General features: G+C 38.4%; 1 protein-coding gene across 1 annotated transcript in view; it reads left to right on the forward strand.

Moving 5' to 3' along the window:
- The first annotated feature begins 9,864 nt into the window (after positions 1–9,864).
- The window catches only part of LOC134648967 (uncharacterized), a 222,827-nt gene continuing 220,314 nt past the window's right edge, over positions 9,865–12,377 (forward strand). Inside the window, exon 1 of the mRNA XM_063503638.1 lies at positions 9,865–11,175. The gene's annotated coding sequence lies outside the window, so the exon portion shown is untranslated. The remainder of the gene's footprint in view (positions 11,176–12,377) is intronic.

Here is a 12,377-nt window from a genome sequence, read left to right on the forward strand (position 1 = left end):
CCCATAATTTTGCAGGCACTTAATGCTTCTTGGTTAGATTGTATAACTTTATAATTGGTGTTGGCTTCCAGGTAACGTGACGGTGATAGAAAATGGCGACACGTACAACATAAGTCACGCACAATGTGAAGACGAGCAGACGAAGGGTTGAAATCGTAAGTTACTGAACAAAGCGTTTGCAGCTGTATTTTAGCGGTTCCAATAAGTATTTACACAAACTTACAATCTTAATTCGATTTTTGATGAATATAAAATTATTATACTTCATATTTTAGGCACTATTATTGCATAATTGAGGATCTGGTAGGCCCAGACGGAGATGGCAGGACGACCTGGACGCATATCTCAACGATTAGTGGGAGATTGCTCAAGACCGAGACGAGTGGAGATCGAGGGGGGGGGGGGCATTTGCCTAGGTGAGACACTGTATAGGCTTATAATAATAAAAGAATAATTATTATTATTATTGCACACCTATAAACCAACAAGTACAAACTGCAATGCCTGCCTAATAGAACGAACGTAAGTAATACCTAGTCTAAGCTAAGCAAAACAAACTAAGACTATAATTAACGGAAAGTGCCTTTATTATCAGACTATCATAATACCTATAAAAAGAATTAGGCAAAATGTTGACAAGTAATAAAAAATCAGTATGCCCCACGGAAGAAAGAATGAGCGCGCCGCGTATGCCAGTCGCATAAGTATACAGATAATTATCTACTTATTCTATTTTACCTCCACATTGTTTGACTTCAAAAGACGTTAATATCACGTGGAAACATTTACCCAATAATCCTTTACCGACAGAAACTTCGAGAAAATAGTGAAATCGCGACACCAATTTCCGGAGTCTGCGAACTGGATACACTGACTCGATTGTCAATGGCTCTCTTGTCGACTCGAGTAGTACAAAGGATAATTGTGTGATTGTTTTGTTTTCTTGAATACCTTACTTAGTTCAATGTTTTTGTTTAAATAATTATGGAATGTGGAATTCGTTTAAATACCTATGAAAATGTACAATCGTGTAAGTAATTTATTTATTGGAACCTAAGTGAGTTATGTAAAGGAGTTCATAATTACGTCTCATACATGATATTTCCCTACTTCATAAAAGTACGAGGTTTAAATTAATCTTTTTTCTTAAGTACCTTACTCACTTTTAGATCTGCGGCTGTATCAAGGTCGCATTTTTATCACTTGTCATGTCATGCGTCACTTTCACACTTACATACTTGTTAGAACAGGACAAGCATGATGACAGGTGATAAAACCGATCATCTTAGCCCTACTGAATGGCTCAGAAGCTGTTGTAAAACTCCGCGTAAAATTTTGTGTCATTTTGATATTACTCGCAGCCAGTCGCAGCGCCTCTCGTTCGCACTATTAATAATATACAGCTACGCACGTAACGCTACGTCGTAGGCGTCGTAGCCCATATTCGTATCATGATTTTTCCGGTATCAAGCAAAAATGCATCTTAGAGCCCGATTCGGATTGTGTAATAGCACAGAAAACCGTGTAATAGACATCTATTAAGACATCGCCAAGATACGATAGCGATATGTTTAAGATCTAACCTGTCAAATTTGACATTTGCGCGATTCTGGAGATACTCTTGAACGATTTCCACAAGAGATTGTTTAGAGATCTAATTCACATCTAATAGATATCTAACACGATCTATCGTAAAAGTGACATTAGTTGCCCGAATTGCGCTGCAAAAGAGAACTAGTTGAAATCTAAACTATAACGTATCTAGAATAGATCTAGTACGTGTCGTCTCTTGTGAATATCTTGAAGTTCGAATACGGCAGTTAGAGGCGCAATGACCTGTGTCATGATTACCGCTGAACGGGTCAACTAATAATTCAATATTAAAGATATTTCGAATGTCGCTCTGCGGCGCTGCCGATCGAATTTTATAGTATAGGAAAATCTCATAGTTGTCCTATTTACTCTGAATGCGCCATTTGGCTTAAAATAATCTCATTCCATACCATTTTAAAAAGGCAAGGCAGCTGATTCCAGTAGGATGCAACTTTAATTATAGGCTGCTAATTAACTTTTCAAGCGCCGGGAAGTCGTGACCGCGCGGCTACACCTCATATTAAGAGTAAATCCCTCTAAATGCATAAATAATTTAGCCGACAGAGGATTAGAGCGATATCATTTACACCGTCGCTGTCGCAAATACCTACTTATGCTAGAGTGCGTTTAAATTAAGTCTATAGCTATATTTGTGCGAATGCAGCATGCAGAAGCCGTATAACTTAAGTTAGTGGCATTACATGATCCTACTGTCAAATGAAAAAAATCGTATGCGACAGATGTTTAAATGCATAAAACGACTAGGTACCTAAATGTTATAGTGAATTGTACATATATGGTAATAAAAAAGGTATCACTCTACCTCAAAACACGAAGCCTAATACAGCTAACTTATTAATACAACTCTGACATCATCATCATATTTTAAGAGTTAGGGCACAGAATAAATAATAGTACTAAGTACAGAAGACTCACTCTCTAACAAAACGCGTCTGTTACGATCAGCACAGATATGGCCGCTAGGTGGCGACAGCGCCACGCGCAGCTTATGGCTTTCCCCGAAATTGGGGCGGAACGGATGTACTTTTAGCTACCTGTAGCAAAGCGACGAAATCGCGGAGTGAGCCACGCCTGGTTAGGGCTGATTTAGACGGCGCGCGAACTCGTATACGATTTTAGTTACATTGCGGACCATTGAGGTTACGTCAATTTAGCCGACCGATCAAATGAAGCAATGTAATGAAACTAGCATGCGAGTTCTCGCACCATCTAAATGAGCCCTTAGACTTTTGTCGGTGGAGTGATTTCCATTTAGGTATGTTGGTTTGTTGGTTCTCTGTAGCCTGACACGACACGACGTTGAGTTTTTCCTCTGCTCGATTCATGTGTATGCTCCCCGTGGTCTCTCCTTCTTCCTCTTTGCTTCAGCTCTTCCTTACTACGATGTTTTTTGATAAAGTCGTTCTGTCCACGCATCTTTCGTCTTCGATTTTTTATGGTTCTCAAAAAACTTCTCTCCTTATACGTTAAAACTCGTCGTTGGTTTGGTTGTCAGTCCATCAGTAGGACTAAGATGGTCGGTTTTTTTATCACCTGTCATCATACCTGTCATGTTCTAACAAGTATGTAAGTGCGAAAGTGACGCATGACATGACAAGTGATAAAAATGCGACCATGATACCGCTGATATTCACAACTATGTCAAACGATGACAAAAGAAAGTGCCGCAAACATGATCGTTCGCGTTTCACTCTCTGTTCGGTGTGAGAGCAACCCTCGTATGAGACGTGCGACCCTCGTCTTGCTGCACCATAATCCCCTTAATAGATTCCGACGGCCTCTCACTGTCGTCTCACTATAAATAGAGATCTTAATAAACTGCCGGCATGTCATATTTGCATGTCTGTGGTTTCGCGGAGATTTTGCGTTGCCTGTTTAATTTTTCACTTTTAGATGGGTTTTTCTCGAGCGCCAAACTGTGAGACTGTTTGAATATTTTCGGACAAAATAAATATCATTTTCAATACGAGCTTTTATTGTTGGCTGGCTTTCAACAGGCAAATTGATACTCATCGAGACAATTCTAACAAACCCAAATACAATTAGATTGCGTTGTTTTATTACAGAGTTCCTATATCACCTCCTGTGTTTATCATTATATCAGCTCGATGGTACCATAATATTGCACTGTCACCCAACTTACATAATGTATGTGAAGTTTCAGCTCACATACCTACATTATGTTAATTGAAGTTTCAGGGTCTCATTTAACTTTGCCTGAATGTCACTTTGACCCGACACATACAATACATACGAGCGTAGTCAATAATTCATTTGACTAATTATGCATCGGATACGCGGAGGCGTAGATATATGTTATATTTATTACATAATATGAATGCGTAGTATCTCAACATACAATCATCCCATCAGGCCCTGGTCTTAAAACTGATACTCGACGACCGGTGTGGCCTAGTGGATAGTGACCCTGCCTGTGATGCCGATGGTCCCGGGTTCGAATCCCGGTAAGGGCATTTATTTGTGTGATGAACACAAATATTTGTTCCTGAGTCATGGGTGTTTGTTTTCTATGTATATAAGTATGTATTTATCTATATAAGTTGTATATCGTCGCTTAGCACCCATAAGTATAAGCTTTGCTTTGTATGGGGCTAGATTGATCTGTGTAAGATGTCCCCTAATATAAAAAAAATAAAAAATATATAAATATAAAATTTATTTTTGGAGTAGCTATCACAATACCTGTTACTGTAATCTGTCCGATAATAGAGCGAAGTTAAAATTCTATAGGTAGCCATTTTCTTCATCAAATGTACCTTAAAAGCCTTTTCCTGCTTCAAAAGTCCATAAAGCCGTTTTATTATTAACTTCTCAAAATAAACCAGAGCCGATTTTATTTTAAGCCGCCCTAACTCATGGGGCGATACATAATTAATTAAGGTTTTTAAGAATATATATTTAAAGGGTTAATAATATAATACGGGCCGTGAAAGGGTTAAAGATTGTCACTTGTCACGAAATAATGAACGGAAGAGGGAAAGCGTGTAAGTTTAAATAAATTACCGAATAAATTAATGCATAGGAAAGCCACTTACAATATATAAACGACCCGAATAATTGTCTATATCAGTCTGATGAATGGCTGTATAATTTCAAACAAACGGAGTTTGTTCCAACGGTTCAAAGTAAACATTTAACAAATTGCCTCCGCTTCTTCGTGACACTTTCAATGCCTTTGGAAATTTTAATAGAGAATGTCTATCATTTTTTTTACTATTTTTATGCGATATTAGCAGGGTATGTATATGATGGTTATGTTGTGTCGTGTGTAGTTTCATCGTAGCGTCTAAACTATTTAGATCATCAACAGGACCGTATGAGATATCAACCGGACCGTTTGTTTTTTGACGCCTCAGCTGACAGGGTTTATTTTTAATTGACTTAATACAAAAGGTACCTTAACGAAAAAAGCGGCCAAGTGCGAGTCGGACTCGCCCATGAAGGGTTCCGTATTTAGGCGATTTATGACGTATTAAAAAAAAATACTTACTAGATCTCGTTCAAACCAATTTTCGGTGGAAGTTTACACGGTAATGTACATCATATATTTTTTTTAGTTTTATCATTCTGTTATTTTAGAAGTTACAGGGGGGGGGGGACACACATTTTACCACTTTGGAAGTGTCTCTCGCGCAAACTATTCAGTTTAGAAAAAAATGATATTAGAAACCTCAATATCATTTTTGAAGACCTATCCATAGATACCCCACACGTATAGGTTTGATGAAAAAAAAATTTTTTGAGTTTCAGTTCTAAGTATAGGGAACCCCAAAAATTTATTGTTTTTTTTCTATTTTTGTGTGAAAATCTTAATGCGGTTCACAGAATACATCTACTTACCAAGTTTCAACAGTATAGTTCTTATAGTTTCGGAGAAAAGTGACTGTGACATACACGGACAGACGGACAGACAGACAGACAGACATGACGAATCTATAAGGGTTCCGTTTTTTGCCATTTGGCTACGGAACCCTAAAAAGGATGCGTTAAAAGTGACGTACCTTCAAGTATAAGGTAAACGTACTAGTGCTCGACATGCTAATGCCCAATAGATGGCACCCTGCTGTTACCTCTATTGACAATGAATTAATTTTCAAGATGACATGTACTGGGACCGCGTTGAGCACCAGTACGTTTACCTTACTTCATTTTAACCTTGTTTCTGCATATGCGATGTCTTTTTTGGCAATTGCTAAGATGATTACAACTGAATCTATTAGAAAACAATCTACCAAAATTGTTACAAATTACTTGTAAAAGTACACTTTAGCTACCTCAACAAACTGTGCCGTTCGATTCGGATAGTCCATTTCTGGAACGTGGAACGTTCTTAAAACTGACGATATTGCCGACGACGCAAATAAAAGCGACTCGGAATAAGCCAGGTTTTCTTCAGCAAAATTATTCTGACAGCCAAAGGGCAAAAGGGAGTAACCGACATTTTTTCTCTGAATTATCAGTTCATGTTTCAAGTGTATATGCTTCTTATGTCGAATTGACTAGGTCGTGTTTAAAACGTATATTAATGGCACTTGAGGTCTTTCAGTGTTAAAACACGTTGTTAAGGGAAAACATGTGTGCGCTTTAGTAGGGTACTATGTCGTTTTAACGGAATGTATGTGACGTAGTGACGCTTTAACTTATTTGTAACGAATGTACGGATAACTTAAAGCGACAGAGTACCTTCTTATTTTAAGTTTAGGAGGATGAAGCTAGAATGTACTGTTCGTTTTGTCGGTAAATTCAATACAAATTATTTATGCTACACCTCACGAAATAAAGTTAATAATATGTTGATGTAGGATAATGTGTCCATGCAATTTGCATCCCGCTGTACGTGGCGACATATGCGACATGTTTAATATGTCGCATATCTTATATTGTTTTTCGACTTAAAATACGTTTTGATATGTACGTATTTACCCCCTTATTCATAAACGTTTACTAAAGTTGACAAGCCGATAATAATCGTTTGTCCCTTTCCGACGTATTGGTATGATGGAAAGGAACAAACGATTATTATCGGCTTGTCAACTTTAGTAAACGTAAGGGGGTTAGTATATAAATAACATAATACAGATAGAAAAAGCTAAATAATGTAACACTACTATTAGTTTGCAATGCAAATATACAAGTTTATTAACATATTCCTCAGACTGTACGACTGGGAAGGTAACTTCATAAATATTTCTCTACGAACACTATTTCCGATGCTTTGTGTAGTAGAATGTTCCGCTACTCTATTGAGAAGCGTATTATAAAACTGTATATTTGATAAGTAAATTACTTCGAAACTACATCTTACGCTTCCAGTAATAAGGATCATAGTGATAAAACTCAGAAATTGACTTAAATCTTTTTGAACAAATGTAAGCTCATTTGTGATTGGATTCAGTAAACCTGTTCAGAAAATGCTGTCTGCTTATAGTTTCTTATTGATTTAAAATTTTGTTAGGTATAACTTTCTTTTCAATCACCAGGCAAGTTTTTTCTGACTTCCGATAAGTGACTTGAGGATATTAGAGATGCTTATAAAGGTTTTTAATTAATCGGGTTATTTTTATTATCCTTTGTTTCCCGATTTATCGAAGACGGCTAATTCGATTTGACTTTGCACTTGATCTCATTGTCTTTTACTGAAATGTAATTTAACAACTATACCTACATAAAAAAGTAAAAGAAATACTAGTAAAAATTCTAAAATCAATAAAATAATAATCAGCACTCGTAATAGAATAGAAAATGTTGCTGGTTAGATTGGGTTTATTCGACGATTTTAATAGTAGGTAAATGTGGCAAACATAGGTACATAATAGGTAAACTAACAATATTAAAAAAGAGGACTTGCATACTTATATAAAAACGGAAGTACAGTTGCAATAAAGAAGACGGCAAGAACATACATTTCTATAAAAGCGTAGAAGTTGCTACGACGTAGCTAGAAGCGTAGCGCTCCTGTTCAATGAGTTAGCGCTGGCGGTACACCGCGAAATTCAGTAAAATGCTGTTAAAGGTATGAAAATCGGTACAATTGATCTTTAGGACATTTGAAACAATTTGACCCGAAGCACCAACAAATAAAACATTATTTGCAGCGTTTTTTGGCGAACCGCTAGCGCTAAGTAGCATATCCATATTCAAACTTTAAGATACGTCAAATATTAGATATTAAAACGATATGGATTGGATATGTCAGTGTCCAACAAGTGTTAAAAGTGACGTTTTTGTTCGAAGAGACGTCACTTTTGACACTTGTAAGACGACCTATTGAAAAGTAGGTACCTATTACGAATGTGGCTTTATTCTAGTATTCTTAAGGCTATACATTGCTAAGCTGCGCTAGTCCGTAGGCGTACACGTGTTCCATCATGGACACAAGGCATTAATAAACATAATTTCAACGGGATTAGAACATTTAAGGTTCAATTAATGTAGGTGCTTTTAGTACAGTCAAGTGTAAAAATATGGGTGCACACATCATACTCAAAAATTTGTCCCATAGCTTTTATGTCAGAGCATTAAGAACTATGGGACATATTTTTGAGAAGTTATATGCACCGATATTTTTACACTTGACTGTACACTTGTACAGTCACGTTACTATGAAACGTAACGTATCTAGTATTATTAACCCCGCGTTCTTTCGCACGGCTCAGGAAGACGTGGAGGATTCGAATTTAAATATGATTTCATTTTGATATCGCTTGTAGCGCATCTCTCTCGCGCCAACATTATATAGGTACGAGCGAAATACACTGCGAATGATAAAATGATTCTAAACTTTATGTGCCGCTCCTTTACATACTTTGAATATATGTACATGCATGGCATTATTTGGTAGAAAAAAAATCCTTACTTCAGTTCACTGAAGTATAAATTGCCAATGCCAATCACACCGTAAGCTTTGTATAAAACGAGCTTTAATATTTTTATGTTTGTTAAATATGAACTAATTATTTGAAGAAATATGGCTTCAATAAGGGTTAATTCTGAACAAATATTTCCTGTAATACCAGCAATACGAGTAAGTACCTACCTACTCATGAAATCAAAATTGCTTATCAAAATTAAGCAAACGTGTACAGTTTCAGATAACTTTATTTATCTCGAAATACTTGTTAATACTCGACCCTCGGGACTCGGATGAAGTCTGGCTTCCTTGAATCCCAGAGAAGCTGGACTCGTAGCCCGATTTGTTGGCGGATCGATCGCGTCCACGCAACGCAGACCCGAAAATCCAGTGTTCGATCTTCACAGTCACCTGTTTTTAGAAGTACGTAAAGGGGAAGGGCGTCTCAAGATATAGTGGTCTTCAGATGTGTAGGTGGATATTTTCTCGTTTTGATGGGGGGTTAGGTCGGTGGGACGGGAAGTGAGAAGCATCTAAGGACAAAACTTGTTTACACTACTTACAGAATTAAATCACTTCGGTCGATGTTTGTTTGTAAGAGGTCCGGTGACTTTGTGTTATATTTAGAGATGTTTACGTATGAATGGGTGTGTTTGTGTATTGAATGTTAATGACATGACGTTGTTTAGTCGAGTACTTACTTACTGCGTATTTAATAGTGTTTATAATATGGTTTCTTAAAACCGATTTTAATCTTTCTTTAAGAGAGATTATCACAATATACAAAATATTCATACAACAATAAATGCAAGTAGTGATTTCTTCCATGGGATTCAGTCAGAAAATTAACTTTGCTGAATTTGCTCAAATAGGTACTCATTCCGTATTTGGACTTATGTAGAAGGTACGTCTGTACTTATATAAATACATGAGAGGTGTAGCACCATATTTGCACAAATACTGCAAAGTGAGTTGACGGCCTTTACGTAGAAGTTACATGTAGTATAGTTTGTAGCTTTCTAGTAGACCCCGAAGGTTTATCCTATTGTCTATTGTTCAGTAAAACCGCACGTGCTACTTACCTGCAAAAAAGGATCCTAATTATTCTATTTGGCACCTGAGCGCGGGCTAGTCCAACACTCAAAAAACCAGTGTAGGTGCGCTCTCCGATAACGCGCCTTTGTTACGCATCTCGATGACACATTTTAGACTGGTTCTGTAGCGTTCAACTCGCCGGCACTCAGTAACCGAAGTACCGATTTTTTATGCAGGTGGTTGTGGCACGTGGCACGAGCGGTTTTTCTTAACAATAGACAATAGGATTAGCCTTCGGGGTCTATTAGAAAGCTACAAACTATACAGTAAACTAGTTTAAAAATTAACAGCAAACGTACGCGGCCTGCGCGGCGGCGCCGCGAGTGCCCACCAAACTTATTTAAAACTAGGGCAACGCACGCCCGCCCTAACTTATGAAAGTACTCTTAATTCGACTCGTTCCAGCCGATAACAATGCAGCAAAGTTATGCACGGCAGTTAGCGCGGGGAGGGGCGCCGCCAATCTTCCGCACGTTGCAGTACAAAACCGAACTTCTTTGTAAGAACACCTCGCAAAACTTTGTCCCAAGTAAACTCGCAGAAACGCCGAAGTCCGCCGCCGGCCGGGCCCGCCGCTGCCCGCCTCGCTCGCCGCTCCGCGATACCCCCCGACCCCGCCCCGCCGCGATCGACAACGATCCGCCTCCGACAAACAAACGGACAAGTTTTAATGTTTTGCTCACAAAGTGTATGATTAAACGCGGAGAGCGGCGGAGAGAGCCGGCCGTAAGTTATTGATTTTCCCCGACCGAACCCCTGTCGACTACGCGGCTCGCCGCCCGGTGAGCAAGCTCTTCTCGGCGACGTCACTTGCTAACTCATTCAAAATCCAAGCAAACCTACTTTTATATATAAACAGTTTAGCAAAATCACTTTTTATTGTCCGTAAAAAAGTTTTAGTCGGACATGCAGTGTGACAAATAAGTTTTTCTCAGGGTTGTTATGAGAAAAGTTAGGGGTTGCTGCGCAACTACACCGCGAGCCGCGCGAGTCGCGCACCCTACAACTTCACGTCGCTCTACGTTCCGAAGTTAACGCAAAGTTCCGCCATTTTGGAACATGCTCACAACCCACTTGTTTTATAAAGAAACTTTTTATTAATTCCTGTGGGCCGCGGAGTGGTAGTAAGATGTTTTGAGGTTATATTGTTGGACGGAAGACGTTATGCTGACTCGGAGCTGATGTTTAAGGGCCCCGGGGACCGCGAGCTGGTTGACAGAGAGTGTTTGTGCCGATTTGTGATATTGTTTTGAAGTGTTATCAAGACTGACGTTTCCCGGATGATGCTCTTGTAATTTGTGTTTACTTCTTCGCTTGTGAGGAGACGCTAAAGGTACTTTTCGGGAGCTATATCGCTTCGGACGCCTTGATAATGACAGGTGGACAGTGAAAAACTTTGTTTAGATAGTTTTTTCGAAGGATATAAAGTTGTGATAGTGAAAAGTTTTGAGACAAAAGTGTTTACGAGTTGGTGGTAACATTAGAAGTGTAATCAGTGAGCGTTGTGCCTTCGTTCCGAGTCAAACTGTCTGGAAATCGCCTGGATAACGGACTGCAGTGAGACGACTCATGAGAAATAACTGAGATATCATTAGGTATGCATTTTCATATATTATCAATAATTTAAACGCCCTTGAAGTGAGCTGCTGTGTTCAAAAACATACTCAAAATGTTAATATTCCGCTAGAAGACGAAGTAATATGCAAATTAATAATTCACAATCAAAAACACGAATGAGAGATCCGGGCGGAACACATTTAACAGGAAATTATTCTATGCGAATTAATTTTCTCAGAAGAATAAACAAAGTGAGCTTATAGCTTCTTAGAAACGGAATTTTAATCTTACGCGAAGTAACCTTGCTTCGGGGTGACGACGCGATCGATACCATTTTATCACTTTATTATCTCATTCAGTAGGCCTGTCTTGTAATGAAAACAAGCTAGGTAGGATGATTATTATGTGAACTATAATAATTTATGAGTACCGTACTAGGATTGATACTTGCACATTGCTGAAAAACAACATAAATAAGCCTGTAGGTGTAGGTAGTAGCCAAACACTGAAAATGTGCCTTAAAACTTATTATTCCGTACTAAAAGCAGTCAATTTGTTTGTTTTATAACTCAATTTATGAAGACAATACCCTTTACAGTTAAATAGAACAAAAAGGTAATATTGGAGCATTTTATTGGGCCCGCCATTACAAAGTCATTTCAGTAACCGGTCCCAGACTCAGTCCATTGTAGAAGGAAAATCTTTCTACAGTCACGGCTCTCGATGGGATAACGCCAAAGCCTCAAATACGAAAGATGCCATCTTTAGACCCCTCCCCATTCAATTATCAACCCTAATCCATCTATTTAAAGCGCAATCTCCCACATCGCCCGGAAACCTATGAAACTTTGTTAAATAACTTTTCAGATAACTTGAACTCCGTCTATTTGCGCAAAGTTGGAAGCGGTGTTTCACCGCGAGCTAATTTAATCTCTACCCGCTTGTAATAAATGTTGTTTTCGCGTAATGCCAATTGGCAAGTTGGTGTGTACGGTTGAGTTGAAAGTTGTGGACTTCGCGAAGCAAAACGCGAACTTTTGTAGAACATTTCAGTGTAGTTAGTACAATGTTATAATGGAAATAAGCACTTCAAAATGGCGTCGTCTGCAGCTGTGTTATAGGTGTAATAAATGTATTGATTGCCTTCTTCCTTGCGTTATGTAATCATAGCTCTGTCTTGTTATCTCATTATTTATATTTCTGTGCCATAAATATGTACAGGCGGCCGGGCGACGACCTA

This window comes from Cydia amplana, chromosome 6, assembly GCF_948474715.1.
Source record: "Cydia amplana chromosome 6, ilCydAmpl1.1, whole genome shotgun sequence".
Lineage (NCBI taxonomy): Eukaryota > Metazoa > Arthropoda > Insecta > Lepidoptera > Tortricidae > Cydia > Cydia amplana.